The 20,978-nt window shown below is 48.1% G+C and overlaps 1 protein-coding gene and 1 long non-coding RNA gene across 2 annotated transcripts in view; one reads left to right on the forward strand and one right to left on the reverse strand.

Annotated features, from left to right (window-relative positions):
- The window catches only part of LOC146810884 (A disintegrin and metalloproteinase with thrombospondin motifs 2-like), a 1,551,661-nt gene that overhangs the window by 428,409 nt on the left and 1,102,274 nt on the right, over window positions 1–20,978 (forward strand). The window lies entirely within an intron of this gene.
- LOC146810885 (uncharacterized) overlaps window positions 1–20,978 on the reverse strand; it is a 154,137-nt gene that overhangs the window by 9,183 nt on the left and 123,976 nt on the right. The window lies entirely within an intron of this gene.

Raw genomic sequence — 20,978 nt, forward strand, 5'->3', positions numbered from 1 at the left:
GTCACTTTTAACGGTGTGAATTTCTTCTTCTAAATCATGGATAGTCTTCGACAATTCCTCGATTAATAAAAGTATCAGATCCAAAGAGCATTTATTTAAAATGGAGTACCATTTCTCCATAAATTGTTGGTTGTTTAGGTAGTCTTAATAACATAGGTTTAATCGCTAGTCTTAAACCACGAGGGATCCTCTTCCCACGATGATATTGGGTGAGTGTTAACGCGTGTAGGCGGTGATTCAACTCCCTTCTGGTGAGATATTCGAGTTGACGAAGTTGCTGAGGAATTGAGCCACTTTGTGCATCGAATGATTTTGTTTCCCTAATTAAATTGTATATTTCATTGGCTTCGTCTACTGTGTAAGCTTTAGTGGAAGCACGATTGTCAGTTATATTTGCTATAGATTTAAACGACATGATTCACGAGGTGCAGCTATTTACATAGGCAGAAAAGATACAATGGACAGTGTTGGTGGATAGCGCACACTTCAAATCTAGGAAAACTCTACTGCGGGTAAGTCGGTACGTGTGCTACGTTAGAAAGTATGCCTGCCAAGCATATGTGTAAGAACTAGAGAGTGGCCTAGTCCCATAAGGCGACTAGCACTCTAACGTGCACTACAAATTGGTGTATGATACACAAAATTAAGGAATATTTTTAATCAAACATTACACTGTGATGATTTTCACATTACAACATTTAAGACTTCATATGTTTTCCAGCATATATGATGCTTACATAAATGAAGTATACAATTGCAAAATATAAACATTACAAACTTTGTTCAAACAAAACAACAAAACCCAATGCATTTCGGGACTCTGGGTCCCTTCATCAGGGGTAATCTGAAATAAAGAAATGGGAAACGTTTCAAAAGATGTACACCTGGATCAAAAAATTGTCAAAGTAATTTGAGAGCATCTTACAGACATATAAGTGGTGATGCACCCTACACCTTATCGTGATAAGATCAGTGACACAGTGTGATACCAAAAAGTCAGGGTACTTACTACTTTCGCTGGGACGACGCTAAAAACAGAATCTGTAATAACAGTATAAACCAACATGGATGTGTTAAAAAGAGACAAGTGGCCAATGCTTTTATGCATAATCATATTGATAGGTCCACGTACCTAGGAGAACTGTGTTCAAAGTTACATGTTCACTGGAGTAATTTTACTGTGGTAACGTGCTGTCAAGCACCTGAAATGAAACACAGTACTTTTACAACACTGTGTATAACAGTCAAACAACAACTGCGTTTATGTGACGGATTCTGAATCTCACCGTGTTCTCGATGTCTAAGCGAGGCATCACTAGTAGATGAAGACGCGAAGAAGTTGTGATAAAACTGCAAGAAAAGGTCAAACAGTGGTGTTAATCTCACAACTGTTACAGTAAATGTGGTGTTCCCCTTATGCAGAATAATCCATTAGGAAGTCGCTACTAGGAAGATAAAATACTAGCAGTATGATCTATCACAACTTCTTCGCGTCTTTATCTACTAGTGACATCAAGAACACGGTGAGATTCAGAATCCGTCACATAAACGCAGTTGTTGTTTGACTTTTATACACAGTGTTGTAAAAGTACTATGTTTCATTTCAGGTGCTTGACACCACGTGACCACAGTAAAATTACTCCAGTGAACATGTAACTTTGAACACAGTTCACCTAGGTACGTGGAACTATCAATATGATTATGCATAAACGCATTGGCCACTTGTCTCTTTTTAACACATCCATGTTGGTTTATACTGTTATTACAGATTCTGTTTTTAGCGTCGCTCCAGCGAAAATAGTAAGTGCCCTGACTTTTTGGTATCACACCATGTCACTGATCTTATCACGATAAGGTGTAGGGTATACGACCACTTATATGACTGTAAGACGCTCTCAAATTACTTTGATAATTTTTTGATCCAGGTGTGCATCTTTTGAAATGTTTCCCATTTCTTTATTTCAGATTACCCCTGATGAAGGGACCCAGAGTCCCGAAATGCATTGGGTTTTGTTGTTTTGTTTGAACAAAGTTTGTAATGTTTATATTTTGTAATTGTATACTTCATTTATGTAAGCATCATATATGCTGGAAAACATATGAAGTCTTAAATGTTGTAATGTGAAAATCATCACAGTGTAATTTTTGATTAAAAATATTCCTTAATTTTGTGTATCATACACCAATTTGTAGTGCATGTTAGAGTCCTAGTCGCCTTATGGGACTAGGCCGCTCTCTAGAGCTTGGCTAGGTACACATCAGCCGGTATGCACTCTGGGCCGGGGGCTTTCCTAAGAACGATAGATTTTAAAGCTGTATATAAGTCTGAGATAAAAATCTCAAGGATGATTGATTAGGTCCTGGCCAACTAGCCCAGTGCAGCCCACACCCTTACTAGAATACAGCTTCTCAAAATGATCCTTTCACCTATGTGGTTGAACATTAAATGCCACTGTGTAGGTTAAGGAGAAACTAACATGTGCAACAATACCCCAAACGTTTGTATGTCTCTAACTTTGGCTGTGTGGACTCATTCTGACCAGACCGCATCCTCCCAGCTAAGTCTGGCACAAGCCACATTTTCATTATAGTTTCTTCGTGCTGAAGGAGTTCCACCCTGGTCTTTAGCTTTGAGATGGATTTTGCAAATCTACACTGAGCTTTATACCATGGGTTTCAGATCCAGACACAGAAAAAGGGTGCTCACCCCTTACCAATTACCAGAGGTACACTTTGGGGCTGATTGGGGGAGCCCTATACCTTTTCAATGCAGCAATGGTCTTCAGAGGCTACTGGCAAATGCCTCATCCTCACTTCCATTGCAGCAGCAGACCCTTCAGAGGCACCAATAAGAGGGCACACAAATGGTTCATGAAAATCGTCATGTAACAGGGCCATTGTTAGAATTTACATTTTTGTATAAAACTTGTGACTGCACCAGATCCCCCTGCACTACACTGCAACAATGACACTCTTACCCCCTGAATCTTGCCAATCTGTGCTTTTGGATGTCCTAAGATATTATAGTGCTTGCAGAGTCCACCTACCCCATGTGAAATTACAAATGTGGCTACGAATGTTCCATAGACGCTAGCATGTCAGCTAATTAGCTTCAATAGGAAAGTCCAGATCTACTGGGTTTGTCAAGGCTTGCTTTTATATGGAATTAAATGCAACCTTCTGTTGCCTTCTGCTTTTACATACCTCCTAGGACTTGGAGGTCATAGGTTCTTATTCCATTGTTCCTATTGTGTGGTTGGCACAAACAGTTGTGATTCAAACATCATAAAACAAATGCCTACATTTAATATATATATGGTTTTGTTAATTCCTATCTATTTCCATCTCCTTTTGATAATTTTGAAGCACTGGCATTGCTGAATTTGTTGCCATGTGGAGATGTTTCCTGACTATTAACTTCTCTAATTTCTTCAGTTGTCTATCATGCTTGCACATTGTATTCTCAATTTGACTGGTTTTAATGACATTTGTTATCTTCTGATGAACCAGCCCTGTGGTGTGTAAGGGGCTTTAGCTTACTATATTTCCTTTGACTTTATGAAGATTCTCACTTTTGTTCATCTGTTGCATTTTTGTGACTTCTCATCACTGGTTTTTCAGATGTATGTGTTGAGGTGAAGAGACAGGGCCCTTCCCCCCCTCCACATTTCCCTCCATCTTTGCCTTTCTTTGCCTGATGTTGCATGTTCCGAGCATGAATCATACCAGTGGTTTCTCTTTAACCTGCTTGTGCTTGACTGCTACTGCGTTCTCCTGACTCTATTGTGTATGTTGGGGATGGGGTTGGATAAAACAAGCCGTGAGCAGAGCTTTCATTTCTTATTCTCTTCTTTTTATAACTTGAGCATATTCCCCACAAACATATTGTGGTCAATAGAGAGCTTAGTCTGGACTGGCACAAAGCAATAATATTTCAGTAATTCATCACCACCAGGTAACATCTGTGAGATACATACCTAAAAAGCATGCAAACACTTCAAATGTAGAAACCCAGTGGTGAAGGTATGATAAAATATCACATTGCCACAAATAATCCAAATTTATAAAGTATAAGGACCTCTGCAGTTAATGTCCAAATGTTATTGTTCAAGTTTGACAGCCAACATAGTGAATTGACCTTTTAGTGCTCATCATTTTACATAGAAGATGGAGGTGTCATGTATCAATATTTTAACTGCAGTGGAACATCACTATTAATGTAGCTCCATAGGGCAGTTGGGATATCCAGGACAACAGGGTGCAAGACAGCGAGCAGTCAGGCTGTCCTAGGGAGAATGGGCAGAGACTGGGTGATTCAGATGTGGTCTGGATAATCCAATACTATTTCCATTGCAGTTTGGGCTAATAATAGTACAGGACTTTTGGGGCACTCGTATGCTTTAATCTGCTAACATCTGTAAGAAGCACATATCACTTAAATGCCCCACTTTTGCACTTTGTGCTAGGGATTCAGCAAAGCCTGAGCACCGCAAGTGGATCTCCCTTGGTCTGCTTCATTTCTGACTTCCTTACCTTTATTGCCTTCTTGTTTGATTGGCTAGTATCTAGAAGTAACTAACAAGCAGCAGGCTGCTCATTATCATCAACTGAGCACAAAGTTACTGATGAGAAAAGCATGTAGCGAACTACTGCTATCTATAAAGTTTCAGTACTGAAAAAAGTGTTGCTATTTATAGCAAAGATCAATCAATCAATCAATCACATAATTTGTAAAGCGCACTACATACCCGGTAGGGTTTCAAGGCGCTGGGTGGGGGGAGTGGGGGGAGGTGCTGTTACTGGTCGAAGAGCCAGTTCTTGAGTTGTCTCCTGAAAGACAGCAGGTCTTTGGTTTGTTGCAGGTTGAGGGGGAGGGTGTTCCAGGTCTTGGCGGCGCGATGGGAGAAGGACTTGCCTCCGGAAGTGGTTCTCCGGATGCGTGGGACCGTGGCCAGGGCGTGGTCAGCGGAGAGTGGAGGTTCCTGTTGGGTACCTAGAAGGAGAGTCGACTGTTGAGATAGGCAGGGCCGGTTTTGTGGAGTGCTTTCTGTGCGTGGACCAGGAGTTTGAAGGAGATTCTTTTGTCGACGGGGAGCCAGTGCAGGTTCCTCAGGTGGGGGGTGATGTGGTCGCGGCGCGGGACGTCGAGGACCAGGCGTGCGGAGGCATTCTGGATTCTCTGTAGTCTGCTGATGAGCTTGGACGGGGCTCCAGCGTAGAGGGCGTTTCCGTAGTCGAGTCTGCTGCTGACTAGGGCTTGGGTGACTGTTTTCCTCGTGTTGATCGGAATCCATCGGTAGATCTTGCGGAGCATGCGGAGGGTGTTGAAACAGGTGGAGGAAACTGCGTTGACTTGTTTGGTCATGGAGAGTTTCGAGTCGAGGATGACTCCCAGGTTGCGTGCGTGGTCGGTGGGGGCCGGGGGTGACCCCAGTGAAGTGGGCCACCAAGAGTCGTCCCAATGCGGAGGGGTTGGATCCGAGGATGAGGATTTCCGTCTTGTCTGTGTTCAGTTTGAGGCGGCTGTCCTCCATCCAGCCGGCGACGGCCTTCATTCCCTAGTGGAGGTTGGATTTGGCAGTGAGGGGGTCCTTTGTGAGGGAGAGAGTGTCGTCAGCGTAGGAGATTATGTTGAGGTCGTGCTGTCGGGCGATACGTGCTAGTGGTGCCATGTAGACGTTGAACAGTGTCGGGCTGAGGGAGGATCCTTGAGGGACGCCACAGATGATCTTGGAGGCCTCGGAACAGAACAGGGGGAGGCGGACTCTCTGCGTTCTGCTGGAGAGGAAGGAGGGGGTCCAGTCCAGGGCCTTGTTACGGATCCCTGAGTCGTGGAGGCGCGTGCATAGTGTGAGGTGGCAGACAGTGTCGAAGGCGGCGGAGAGGTCCAGGAGGAAGAGGGCCACCATCTCACCGTTGTCCAGCAGGATCTTGATGTCATCTGTGGCGGCAATGAGGGCGGTCTCGGTGCTGTGGTTGCTGCAGAATCCTGATTGGGACTGGTCTAGGATGTTGTTGTCTTCGAGGTGCCGGGTGAGCTGGGTGTTTACTATCTTCTCGATGACCTTAGCTGGGAACGGAGGCAAGGAGATGGGCCTAAAGTTCTTGAGGTCGCTCGGGTCTGCCTTGGGTTTCTTCAGTAGGGCGTTGATCTCTGCATGCTTCCAGATCTCAGGGAAGGTGGCGGTCTCGAAGGATAGGTTGATGATTTTGTGCAGGTGGGGAGCGGTGGACTTGCTGGCTTTGTTGAAGATGTGGTGCGGGAGAGGATCGGATGGGTATTCGGAGTGGATTGTTCCCATAGTCTTGATTGTGTCCTCGATGCTTACGTTGGCCCAGGTTGTCAGGGTGTCGTGGGCGGTGGGGTGAGGTGGGTTCGGTGTGGTCGGCAGGGGTCGTCCGGGGTCTGAAGCTGTCATGGATGTCGGTGATTTTCCGGTGAAAGAAGGTGGCGAGGGAGTCGCACAGGGCTTGCGATGGTGGGATGTCGTTGGCGTTGGAGCTGGGGTTGGAGAGTTCCTTCACGATGGTGAAGAGCTCTTTGCTGTTGTGTGCGTTGTTGTCAAGGCGGTCTGTGAAGGAGTTTCTTTTGGCGATCCTGATGAGGTGGTGGGGGTTGCGGATGGCGTCTATGTGGGCAGCGCGGCTGTCTGGCGTCTTGTCGTTGTGCCATATGTTTTCCAGTTTCCGGCAGGTGCGTTTGAAGTTGAGGAGTTCCGGGGTGAACCAGCTGACTCTTCTGCTGGTGTCTGTGTTGGTGGGTTTTTCAGTGGAGCGACGGTGTTGGCGCAGTCGTTCATCCAGTGTTTGAGGGCGAGTGCCCCTTCATCCGGATGGGTTGGGGTTGTCTGGGGGTTGAGTGCGAGGTTTGTTTGTAGTTGATCTCCAGTGATTTTGCCCCAGTGGCGGTGGGGGGGTCTGTATGGTGCGGTGGTGTGTGGGTGGTTTACGGAAGGGAAGTGGATGCAGTGGTGGTCTGTCCAGGTGAGTTCAGAGGCGTGGCTGAAGGTGACGTGGGGGCTTGAGGAGAAGATGACATCTAGCGTGTGGCCGGCGTTGTTCCGGGGTGAACCAGCTGACTCTTCTGCTGGTGTCTGTGTTGGTGGGTTTTTCAGTGGAGCGACGGTGTTGGCGCAGTCGTTCATCCAGTGTTCGAGGGCGAGTGCCCCTTCATCCGGGTCGGTTGGGGTCGTCTGGGGGTTGAGTGCGAGGTTTGTTTGTAGTTGATCTCCAGTGATTTTGCCCCAGCGGTGGTGGAGGGTCTGTAGGGTGCGGTGGTGTGTGGCTGGTTTACGGAAGGGAAGTGGATGCAGTGGTGGTCTTTCCAGGTGAGTTCGGAGGCGTGGCTGAAGGTGACGTGGGGGCTTGAGGAGAAGATGACATCTAGCTTGTGGCCGGCGTTGTGGGTCGGCGTCGTGACGAGCTGTTTCAGTCCGAGGTTGGCGAGGTTGTCGATCAGGGTGGAGGAGTTGCTGTCGTTGTTGTTTTCCAGGTGAAAGTTCAGGTCTCCGAGGAGGATGTAGTTGGTGGAGGTCAGCGCGTGCGTGCTGATGAGGTCGGCGATGGAGTCGCAGAATTGAGGCCGGGGTCCTGGAGGTCTGTAGACGAGGGTGCCTCTTAGGGTGGTCTTTGGGTTTGTGTGGATCTGGAAGTGCATGTGTTTGGCAGTGCTGAGGGTGTCGTTGGTGTTTGTTGAGATCTTGATGGTGTTTTTGTGGACGATGGCGATTCCTCCTCCGGCCCTGTTGGTGCGGTCTCTGCAGGTGATCTTGTACCCATCTGGGATGGCTATGGCGATGCCTGGGGAGGAGCTTTCATTCATCCAGGTCTCGGTCAGGAAGGCGACGTCCGGTGATTTGGTGTCGAGTAGGTCCCAGAGTTCGACGGCGTGTTTGTGTGCGGAGCGGGTGTTGATCAGGATGCATCTAAGCATCTAAGCTGGTTGGCTTCCGTTGTGGTGGGTGTTTTTGTGCTTTCGTGGCAGGAGAAGCTGCAGTTCCGGCAGGTGAAGGGGCCGTGGGTGCGCCTCAGGGCGACCTTGCAGCAGGTGTGATTTCTTCCTGGGTTGAGAGCGATGAGGGTCTTGCCGTCGTAGCGGAGGTGGTCGACCTGGCAGGTGCGAGGGCCAGGGGTTCTGGCACTGGGTGCGGTCCAGGCACGGACGGGCGCAGACGGGCCTGCCTTAGGCGTGCCTTCGGCACGCCAGCGGCGCGCCCGCTGAGCACAGCCGCCATATATGGGGAGGTGGGGAGGGAGGAGCAGCTGGGAGGCGGGAGGCGAGTGACGGGTGTGGCGAATGGGCGCAGAGGGGGCGGGCCACAGGGGAGGCAGCGGCGGGGACAGAGGACGGGAGACCGGCGTGGGGCACAGAGGAGCGAAAGGTGAACAAAAAGCAAAGGGGCACAGAGCAGGCGGCGATCAGATTACAGAATACAGAATACAGGGGCACAAAGCAGAGCAGCGATCAGGATAGAGAATGCAAAGTACAAGGGCCACAAAGCAGAGCGGCGAGCGGGGGCAGGAGGCACAGAGCGAAGCGGCGATCAGGATATAAAATACAGGGGGCACAAAGCAGAGCGGCGAGCGGGGGCAGGAGGCACAGACAGATGCGGGGACAAGGCAACGGCAGCAAAAGGAAACAGTGCACACACGAACAGTGAGAAACGAACCTAAAGGCCACCACTGGCCACCAGGGATGAGGCGCAGGTGGGCGCCTGCGGGTGGAGGAGGGCCTCGAATTCACCGGCGTTGCCAACAGCAGCAATCAGCGAGCAGTGACAGCGGGGGTGCAGGCGGAGCTGCAGCGGGGGGGAGCGACCAACCAGGAGGTCAAGGGTCGCTCTCCTCACCGCGCAGCGGCCGCCATATATGGGGAGGTGGGGAGAGAGGAGCAGCTGGGAGGCGGGAGGCGAGGGACGGGTGTGGCGAATGGGCGCGGAGGGGGCGGTGCCGCAGGGGAGGCAGCGGCGGGGACGGAGGACGGGAGACCGGCACGGGGCACAGAGGAGCGAAAGGTGAACAAAAAGCAAAGGGGCACAGAGCAGACGGCGATCAGATTACAGAATACAGAATACAGGGGCACAAAGCAGAGCGGCGATCAAGATACAGAATGCAAAGTACAAGTGGCAAAAAGCAGAGCGGCGAGCGGGGGGCAGGGGGCACAGAGAAAAGCGGCGATCAGGATATAAAATACAGGGGGCACAAAGCAGAGCGGCGAGTGGGGGCAGGGGGCACAGACAGATGCGGGAACAAGGCAACGGCAGCAAAAGGAAACAGTGCACAAACAAACAGTGATAAACGAACCTAAAGGCCACCACTGGCCACCAGGGATGAGGCTCAGGTGGAAGCCTGCGGGTGGAGGAGGGCCTCGAATTCACCGGTGGTGGTAACAGCAGCGATCAGCGTGCAGCGACAGCGGGGGTGCAGGCGGAGCTGCAGCGGGGGGGAGCGACCTACCAGGAGGTCAAGGGTCGCTCTCCTCACAGTGCAGCGGCCGCCATATATGGGGAGGTGGGGAGGGAGCAGCAGCTGGGAAGCTGGCGGCGAGGGACGGGTGTGGCCAATGGGCGCAGAGGGGGCAGGCCGCAGGGGAGGCAGCAGCGGGGACGGAGGACAGGAGACCGGCACGGGACACAGAGGAGCGAAAGGTGAACAAAAAGCAAAGGGGCACAGAGCAGGCGGCGATCAGATTACAGAATACAGAATACAGGGGCACAAAGCAGAGCAGCGATCAGATTACAGAATACAGAATACAGGGGCACAGAGCAGGCGGCGATCAGATTACAGAATACAGGGGCACAAAGCAGAGCGGCGATCAGGATACAGAATGCAAAGTACAAGGGGCACAAAGCAGAGCGGCGAGCGGGGGGCTGGGGGCACAGAGCAAAGCGGCGATCCGGATATAAAATACAGGGGGCACAAAGCAGAGGGGCGAGCGGGGGCAGGGGGCACAGACAGATGCGGGGACAAGGCAACGGCAGCAAAAGGAAGCAGTGCACAAACGAACAGTGAGAAACTAACCTAAAGGCCACCACTGGCCACCAGGGATGAGGCGCAGGTGGAAGCCTGCGGGTGGAGGAGGGCCTCGAATTCACCGGCGGTGGCAACAGCAGCGAGCAGCGACAGCGGGGGTGCAGGCGGAGCTGTAGCGGGGGGAGCGACCTACCAGGAGGTCAAGGGTCGCTCTCCTCACCGCGCAGCGGCCGCCATATATGGGGAGGTGGGGAGGGAGGAGCAGCTGGGAGGCGGGAGGCGAGGGACGGGTGTGGCGAATGGGCGCGGAGGGGGCGGGCCGCAGGGGAGGCAGCGGCACAGAGGAGCGAAAGGTGAACAAAAAGCAAAGGGGCACAGAGCAGGCGGCGATCAGATTACAGAATACAGAATACAGGGGCACAAAGCAGAGCGGCGATCAAGATACAGAATGCAAAGTACAAGGGGCAAAAAGCAGAGCGGGGGGCAGGGGGCACAAAGCAGAGCGGCGAGTGGAGGCAGGGGACACAGACAGATGCGGGGACAAGGCAACGGCAGCAAAAGGAAACAGTGCACAAACGAACAGTGAGAATCGAACCTAAAGGCCACCACTGGCCACCAGGGATGAGGCGCAGGTGGAAGCCTGCGGGTGGAGGAGGGCCTCGAATTCACCGGTGGTGGTAACAGCAGCGATCAGCGTGCAGCGACAGCGAGGGTGCAGGCGGAGCTGCAGCAGGGGGGGAGCGACCTACCAGGAGGTCAAGGGTCGCTCTCCTCACAGTGCAGCGGCCACCATATATGGGGAGGTGGGGAGGGAGCAGCAGCTGGGAGGCTGGAGGCGTGGGACGGGTGTGGCGAATGGGCGCAGAGGGGGCGGGCCGCAGGGGAGGCGGGGACGGAGGACGGGAGACCGGCACGGGACACAGAGGAGCGAAAGGTGAACAAAAAGCAAAGGGGCACAGAGCAGGCGGCGATCAGATTACAGAATACAGAATACAGGGGCACAAAGCAGAGCGGCGATCAGGATACAGAATGCAAAGTACAAGGGGCACAAAGCAGAGCGGCGAGCGGGGGGCTGGGGGCACAGAGCAAAGCGGCGATCCGGATATAAAATACAGGGGGCACAAAGCAGAGCGGCGAGCGGGGGCAGGGGGCACAGACAGATGCGGGGACAAGGCAACTGCAGCAAAAGGAAACAGTGCACGAACGAACAGTGAGAAACGAACCTAAAGGCCACCACTGGCCACCAGGGATGAGGCGCAGGTGGAAGCCTGCGGGTGGAGGAGGGCCTCGAATTCACCGGCGGTGGCAACAGCAGCGAGCAGCGACAGCGGGGATGCAGGCGGAGCTGTAGCGGGGGGAGCGACCTACCAGGAGGTCAAGGGTCGCTCTCCTCACCGCGCAGCGGCCGCCATATATGGGGAGGTGGGGAGGGAGGAGCAGCTGGGAGGCGGGAGGCGAGGGACGGGTGTGGCGAATGGGCGCAGAGGGGGCGGGCTGCAGGGGAGGCAGCGGCGGGGACAGAGGACGGGAGACCGGCGCGGGGCACAGAGGAGCGAAAGGTGAACAAAAAGCAAAGCGGCACAGAGCAGGCAGCGATCAGATTAGAGAATACAGAATACAGGGGCACAAAGCAGAGCAGCGATCAGGTTACAGAATGCAAAGTACAAGGGCCACAAAGCAGAGCGGCGAGCGGGGGGCAGGGGGCACAGAGCAAAGCAGCGATCAGGATATAAAATACAGGGGGCACAAAGCAGAGCGGCGAGCGGGGGCAGGGGGCACAGACAGATGCAGGGACAAGGCAACAGCAGCAAAAGGAAACAGTGCACAAACGAACAGTGAGAAACAAACCTAAAGGCCACCACTGGCCACCAGGGATGAGGCGCAGGTGGAAGCCTGCGGGTGGAGGAGGGCCTCGAATTCACCGGCGGTGGCAACAGCAGCGATCAGCGAGCAGCGACAGCGGGGGTGCAGGCGGAGCTGCAGCGGGGGGGGGAGCGACCTACCAGGAGGTCAACTTTATGATGATCAACAATGTTTTGAACATTACATGGGGCTCACGAAGTTTCCAGGCAAACATGTAATACAATGTTAAACTGTCTCATAATTCACGACATGTGTCAGTAACAACACTGAGGTGCCTACGGGGTTGTCAGTGATAGCAAAAGTAGGGGCAGGATTTTGCACTATGTATAGAAGGGTTGCAGATGGGTTGTTCATTAAATAAAGCACACTTCTATGTTTCTTTTGTCCCTCTTTCCCTTTAATGTATCCAGAAAAGATTCAGTGCAAGCTATCTGCTTTGATCTCTCGAAACTTCAGGTCATATCAGTCTTCGACAAGCTGTTTCCCCATGTTTCCACTTTTTAAAACCAAAGCAGCTATTTCTCTAGTACACTGAGTTGTACTGAGGAATTCTAGGTGTTTGCTCTTGCTTATGTGCTCCCTATTCCACCTCAGCCCTCCCTCCTATTCAGCACTCCGTTATAGGTCCTCACAGCAAGAGGTACTGCCAGTGCTTAATTTGTAAAAATATCATCCCCAGGGCCCTTGTCAGGAGGGCAAAACAGCTTGCACCACTCATTGCCCCTGCCAGCGCTGCCAGTGACAGTACCAATACAACTAATAACCACCACACTCTTACAAGTGTGGCAATTTAGGCTATTCCAGGCCCCCAAAAGTTTAAGAATAGCTTGAGCAGCAAGTGTTAGTCATTTTACTGTATATAAAACTAATAAACAACTGCTGTTGGGCTCCTCTCCAAATAATACAAACAGCGCCACCATGTGGCAGGCTGTCATAAGTGGTGGTGTTGACAATTAGGTGCCCATGCCAAGCACCGGAAACCACCTGCTCAAATTAAGGACTGGATACTGCACATGAGGGCATATCTCAGGGGTGCTTACACTGGAGACTACTAGTGAAAATTGAACCGTTCTGCTTGGTGATGGGCCAGATGTCTATGGCACATTCACATTAGTGACCTGTTGGGCTCTGTGTTACTATGGATCTCTTTTTGTTCCTGTTGCAAATGGGTTCTGCCCATTTATTTCACCAGGATTTGTCACTTTTGTTCACCTGCTTTTTAGGTTACTGGGCTGGTTACATGTGAACATGTATGCACATGTGCATGAGCTGTGCATGAGACTGCCATTGTATGTAGCCCCGTAACTGTGCGCTGGTAGCCTGGCACAGATGTGTCTCTGCAAGGATAGGTGCTGACCCGGCGTAAGAATTATAATATTAGAGGCCATTCATAAATAGATCAGAAGGGTTTATGGAAAACCTGCACTGCTTTCACCATATGATACATGGTTGGGGAAATCTGACTTATAGTGCAGTTTTTCTCCATTTAGACCTAGACAGTCCGCCATCGTGTGGAACTGGGGTAAAATTTGTGTGCCGAGTTTGATTTTGCAGGATCCAATAACATATATATTCATCTTATGGGACGTGCAGAATTGTCATATTTCTGTAGCTCGGCTCATAATCAGACTCCAGGCTGTGTTCCAACTGCTGGCCCAAGATAAGTACTCTGCTCTTCAGTTAGGGAACAAAGGCCTTCCCACACAAAAAGAGAAATTATCAGTGATTGACCAAGTTCCTGAGGCAAAAGTGTAGGACAAAATCTGCATCTGATAATTAGTCGTCACACTGGAGTTAAAATATAAGGGGTTCCCATTTGATGTTTTGGTAGTATGTGGTCTGAAAACGATGTCAGCTTGGGGTGGAGCTGAGGCTCTCAGAGCAGTTCTTCTTACAGAAAACTTGACAGCACCTTTTGGATTGTCCCAGAATGCTCCACAGGAGAGTTGGGATAGGGATGGAGAGATGATGTGGCATCCTACGATTGGCCGGGGTGCCTGGCATCTTGAACTTTTCATCCCCACTTATAAACCCTTACACAAGGGAGAGCTAGAGAACAAGACCCTGGAAGGGGAGTCAACAGAATCATGGACAGCTGGAATGTGAAGTCACCTGATGCCCTGTTGAGGACTTTGTCTCCAGCTGACCTCCAGGACTAGACAGGCCTCTTCAGGGCCAGTTGTCCTGGCACCCTTAAACCCCCTGAGGACCAGTTGGGGGAAGATCAGGACTCCACCTGCACCCCAAGCTCTCTACAAGAAAGCTTGGATGCTTTGAGGCTCGGGACAATGGGCAGGAGGGTGCTCTGCTGACAGGTGGCGGAAAGGCTGCACAAAAGTCCCCACAAGCAGGAGAGGAGCTCCAGGACCCAGGAGAGGAGAGGAGGAGGCTGGCACAGGGCAACATAAAAACCACCTCCCTGCAAAGCACACATTTAAAGGCCAGGAGGACTGTTGAAAACACTCCTGGTGGCTAGAGCTTTCCACCAATAGTGAAACGAACCCAAGATTGTTGAAATCAGCCCAACGAAGCCCAAGTTATTCAGCTGGAAAGATTTATCCTTTGACCCCCAGTATTTACATGAGAAACGGAGCACGTGGGTTGTGCCTCTGCCTTCAAAAATTCCCTCGTAGAGGGACAAGGTCTTGGGGGTTGACGAGAAACCATTTATTTACTTGAGTGGGAGTGCCTATGGCCCTCTCCCCAGAGACTTACATGTCCAGAAGACTCCATTTTCCATGGCCTGCCCCAAGAAAATTCTGTCCTCTACACCCAGCCCTAGGATAGAAGCAAAAAGGCTGTCTGGCTGGGTGGGTAGTCCACCCTGTGCCAGTGTCTGGGGGGAACTGTCACTCCAGCTTTTAAATACCCTGCCCCGTGCTCACCACGGGCCGGGGAATGTACACGTTCCTTCCACGAGCGTGAGCAACAAAGAAGCTTGCTCCCACTGCTGTGGAACAGAGATGACAGTGTGCTAGCACAGGATCTGTGCGTGGGGAGCTGGCTGGGGCCTTGGAGGCTTTGGGACTAACACTGCGGCTCCCAATAACTTTGGTGGGACCGGAGCACCCCTTAAAAAGGAAATAAAAGGTAAACAATTTGGTGCACGGCTGCCAAACAGAAAATATGGAGTTGAGCAGGCCACTCATTCCACATTCTATACTCCAGCTGGGAACACCTCATAATGCCCTTCATGGGCTTATATACTCATTTGGTTTGCCTTGTGGTGCCTCAAGGAGGGGCAGGGGCACCACCAATGAATCACTAAAGTGTTGTTGGGAAGGCTGCAGGGAGTGCAGCAGCATCCACCATGATGGTTTACTGATCTGACCCCAAGTTTCCCGAGCCATAATAAAAGTGATCCTAGGAGATGTTTCATTCATTTTCAAAGTACTACTGTAGCTGGAGCTTTTGCACTTTATCTCAAGAATGCATGAACCTCTTGTGGTTGATTTATGGCTGCTTGTATGTGCTCTGAATGTGTTAAAGAATAACTCAAGGTCATTTTTATCATTTCTTTGAATCCAGTGCTTCATTTAAAATGCTTCATTCACAATGATTACTCATGAACATTACTATGCTTATATTATTAATGAACACATTCATTATTGATTCATATACTACTAATGTGGTGAGGCCTTGACAAAGTCAATCAGCTTGCCTGTATATATCGATGTAGTGACCCCTTGACAAACCCAATAGACCTGTCTGATATATGTGGTGACTCCTTGACAAAGCCAGTAGGCCTGCCTCATATATCATGACACCCCCTCATATAGTGCTGCTGTATTTAGTACGGGTGGGGTATTGTGATTATGGGGCTCAGTGCCCACTAAGAGTGAAATGTGATATAAGGTTTTAACAAAAAATGTTCAATATACCTAAGGTATACATTTGTAAATCTAATGCACAGTATTTATTAGCATGTATGTGTAATAAATGTATGGTTCCTTTTTAAAAGAAAAAGCACTAACCTGCCAAGTATTTATTGAGTGTTGTTGTTGCAGACCAAAAAATGAAGATTACGAGCCCCACACAACCTCCCATGAGTAGGCCTTTGACTGGCCCTCTTGTTTACCCTGAGAAAGTCAAGCACTACAATGGGGCACTTGTTTTGCAGTAAGGGGGCAATTGCAGACTTATTAGTTGCACATGTCTCACATCCTGCACAACTAATAACCCGATTTCTAACAGTTCCTTCCCTCTTTCTACCTCATCCCTGGTTCTGGGGCAAACAGTGTTCCGCCAGTAGATGTAGATGCATTGATGGCTGATGTTTTGTTTAGAAAAGCAAGCCACAACATGAAAGAGCCCATCTGCACATAGCTGCTGCTTCTGCTCTACCTCTCTGACCAATTAAAGGTAAGGCCAGGCTTAGACTTTAAACTGGTAGGAATCTTTTTATGTACACATGGGAAGAATGCATGGCTAGAGATTGTATAATACTTTTATTTAGGTATGTCATTATGGTCCAGGCACCTATCACAACCCAGGGTTTTTCAGCTAAATACCTGAGTTGGAGCGTGACAATTGCCTTACGTTACACAGAAGAGCTTTATCAGATTTCTGAAGTGTAAAGCAGGTCAGAGAAGATTAAGAAGTGGTGGCAGAAAGATTTCAATTGGATTTTCAAGCACCAGTTCATGTGGAAAAGTCTTAAGCTGGCCAATAATGGAAGCAGTCCATTCAAGAGTGTATTACCATAATGCATTGGGCCATGATAAAGCCGTCCTGCCACGTTTCATCACATGACAGGAACGGCAAATAGCTGTTTACATTGGAGTTTTTCCTCCATGACTAGATAGATTATTACTGATGGTTGTCCTTTTCAGGACATTGTTGATATTTTGGCTGTGAGCACACCACGCTTTTTGGGTTCATTGGTAATGTAATCGTGATGTAAGCACACATCACTTCTCTCACAGTAGTGGACCTCTATGTATACATAGTGCATTTGAAGACACTATTTTGACTCAGGTGTAAATCATTGCGAATTTTGCTTTATTTTTTGGATTTTCTTCTTTTGTAAAATGTTGATTGATAATCGTGTGCATTTGAGATCACTACGTCCTGATTACAGCCTTTTGTTAGATGAAACGTGGATTTGAGGATTAGAATTGATATAAAAAAATATCAGCTGCACTTATAAGTTGCATTTCAAAGGTTTCACATCTGATCTTTTTATCGATAGTCAAACAGTCTTTTTTTTTGTTCAGATCATGTATTTGCAGATATATCATGTTATGATTCTTTATACAGAATTCACTTATTGTGTATATTATCCCGTAGTTTCAATAGTTGTTGTTAATTTATTATAAGAAATACCTTTGGGGCATACTTGAACTGATTTTGTTCTAGAAGCATCAGTGTATTGAAACTAGAACATATTCAAAAAAATGTAGAAAGTGTAATAATTGCTGTTTGAGATTACAATCTCTAAGGACACTTAACAACATTTAATGAGTACCCCAGGCAATTTTTAATTTTTTTGTAAAATGGCAGCACTTGGATGGGGGTGTGAAAACCATCCAGTAGGAGGGAGGACTTGGAAAGTGCTGATATGATCAAACTTTGAGATGTCTGCTTGAAAATTTAAAGTCTGTTCAATAACAAAACCCAATATTTAAATATAAGCATCAAAGAAGCACTATAAAGAGAAGGGATAGAGGAAAAGAATGCTATAGTTGAATGGATTGGTGTGTGGAGAAGTGTGAATGGTAAAAATAAATTATCTTGGGCTTTAATTTGAGTTTAAAGATTAGATGTTTTGTTACTCAAAGTCCAAAGATGTATAGTGAAAGATCCTTCAGAAAATGTATTCAAGGCAGTTTCTGATTCGTTCACCAAATTACAATAGTAAGATAATTTAATTGACAGATAAAGCATTGTACTTCTAAAACATCAGCAGACACTGTCTGACCCACTCAGCTCACCGTGTTAATCATTGTGTGCTCACTAACAGAAATGTGCTGTTCATACAGGGTCTAAAATGAACATGGTTCAATTCCACCAATGAAAGGCTGCAAGCAAATCAAACTTCTATGAAGTTCTAAGAAAAAGGTAGGTAAAAGCATTCTAACCATCATCTACTTTCAAAATAACAGCTTTGCAGACTTTGATTGTGCCATGTTGTGCAAATGGGCATTTTGGTATTTGTCACACATTAAATATAAAATTTAAATTGAGCTCTACTAATGTCATGATTTGAGTATAATACATTCCTCTAGCATTTAATTGAACAACTGGTTAAAAATGCAACTCTTATCTCCAACCTCTTGTGACATCTCTTTAACACAAATGACAAAAAGAGTGCAATTTTGGCACTGTTGCAACCATCTCTGGAATTCCAAAAAGGAAGAGCGAAAGTGAGCAAATCAAAGAAGGAGAAATAAAGTGATAGATAGATCTGAAAAACAGAATTCATGAAAGGTAGACATTTATGGTGTACTCACCTGGGGTGCTCTCTTTTATGGATACAACATAGAAAGTCATAAAGTAGGGTATGGAGAGTAGATAGATGTGTCAATAGAAAAATAACCCGAAAGATAGATAGATAGATGCACAGTGGAATTGATATACCGACAGATAGAAGACAGGCAGGCAGCTTTAACAAACTGAATTTGTAAAAAGTACACATAGAAATACTAATACAATATTATAGTGCGTCTAAACCTCATCAGCTTACACCACGTAGGGATTATACACACAGATATTAACTGTAAATTGCAGACTTTAATAGGGTTTTAAGTATAATAATTATATGATGTTTTATTGACAAATCATAAACAATCGATTGGGAATAGAGTGTGTTAATTTAAGTGGAGACTGGGAAATGCTATAATTACGCACCTAATTTAGAAAATAAACATTACATAGAATTCAGATAACAGGAGTCTGTGAAAATAACTGCATCAAATATACAAAAGCAGGCACATCACAACTACAGGAATAAATAGAAGACCGTGTAGGCTCATAAATACATCTAAGTAAAGCCATGTTATTATTATCTGCACTACTGCATTCCCGGTACCATGGCAGTTGTACATTCCTATCCCAAAATGAAGACAAACATAGGCCCGGATTGTGACGTGAATACAGCGAAAAATGTGAATTTCTGTGAATACGTTAAAACATTTAATTGTTTTCAACATAGTGATTGCAAAGAAAATGGACACATGGAACCCTTTAAACGATTTGATGGAAACAACTTGTGAAAAATTATAACTGTTTTTGTTACATCACAGTAGATGGAGGTAAAAGCCGTTTGGTAGAAATAATTTGTGAAACATTATAACCAATTTAGTTGCTCAGCAGTAGCAGGATCTAATAGCTGGCTTCCTGAAATAGATAACAAATAAACATGGCCTCATGGTACAATTTATTCCCCGATTTTTATATATTTTTTTGTTATTTGTAAAAAGAATCTTAATTTCACTGTAAAATCATGCCAAGTATGTAGCACGGAAGTTTAACCTCAATAGGGACAGCAGTGGAGAATATTTGTACCAGACTTTTAAAACACTGTTTGAAGAATTTACAGGTGAGGAGTGGCTGAAGAAAAGGTACTATCTAGCAGTTTCACGTTTTTAAATTTAGGAGTATTGTAGCAGAGGAATGGCCCTCCCAGAGTACCTCCCTACAACTGGTTAATTGATTCTAGATATGGAAGCTGGGATAGGACAGGTACACTGTAGGCAATGCAACATGGGAAGATGATTTCTGATGGATACTTCTAACTGCAGATTCCTCTTGTTTACAGTAGCCCAAGGCAGCAGATTGGTTCAGAAGATTATTTTTAGCAGTGCTGCTGTGCACCTTTCGGTTACAACAACCAAATGATGGACGGAATGCTGACAATGCAGACATTCTCCCCCAGTCAAGAGATCTGGGTTAAATCCATCGTTCTTTTGCCCACTACGCCACCCCAGTTTAGACATGGCCATATGCAAATCAGTCTTGACCCTGTGCCTCATGGGAACAGTCCAGCCCAAACTGCCAAGCCATGTCTTCCCTGGACCGGAATCAAGCATCCTAGGACCGGTTTCTGGCTATCAGCCGTCATCAGCCAGGATAGCTTGACTCCAGTGGGGTAGTGAGCATGGGTCCCACGTCTGGGAATACCCATCCCACTTAGGGCGAAAAGCGTTACAACAAACAAATGATGGACGGAATGCTGACAATGCAGACATTCTCCCCCAGTCAAGAGATCTGGATTAAATCCATCGTTCTTTTGCCCAATACGCCACCCCAGTTTAGACATGGCCATATGCAAATCAGTATTGACCCTGTGCCTCATGGGAACAGTCCAGCCCGAACTGCCAAGCCATGTCTTCCCTGGACCGGAATCAAGCATCCTAGGACCGGTTTCTGGCTATCAGCCGTCATCAGCCAGGATAGCTTGACTCCAGTGGCGTAGTGAGCATGGGTCCCACGTCTGGGAATACCCATCCCACTTAGGGCGAAAAGCGTTACAACAAACAAATGATGGACGGAATGCTGACAATGCAGACATTCTCCCCCAGTCAAGAGATCTGGGTTAAATCCATCGTTCTTTTGCCCACTACGCCACCCCAGTTTAGACATGGCCATATGCAAATCAGTCTTGACCCTGTGCCTCATGGGAACAGTCCAGCCCGAACTGCCACGCTATCTCTTCCCTGGACCGGAATCAAGCATCCTAGGGCCGGTTTCTGGCTATCAGCCGTCATCAGCCAGGATAGCTTGACTCCAGTGGCGTAGTGAGCATGGGTCCCACGTCTGGGAATACCCATCCCACTTAGGGCGAAAAGCGTTACAACAACCAAATGATGGACGGAATGCTGACAATGCAGACATTCTCCCCCAGTCAAGAGATCTGGGTTAAATCCATCGTTCTTTTGCCCACTACGCCACCTCAGTTCAGACATGGCCATATGCAAATCAGTCTTGACCCTGTGCCTCATGGGAACAGTCCAGCCCGAACTGCCAAGCCATGTCTTCCCTGGACCGGAATCAAGCATCCTAGGACCGGTTTCTGGCTATCAGCCGTCATCAGCCAGGATAGCTTGACTCCAGTGGCGTAGTGAGCATGGGTCCCACGTCTGGGAATACCCATCCCACTTAGGGCGAAAAGCGTTACAACAACCAAATGATGGACGGAATGC

This window comes from Triturus cristatus, chromosome 7 (assembly GCF_964204655.1).
Source record: "Triturus cristatus chromosome 7, aTriCri1.1, whole genome shotgun sequence".
NCBI lineage: Eukaryota > Metazoa > Chordata > Amphibia > Caudata > Salamandridae > Triturus > Triturus cristatus.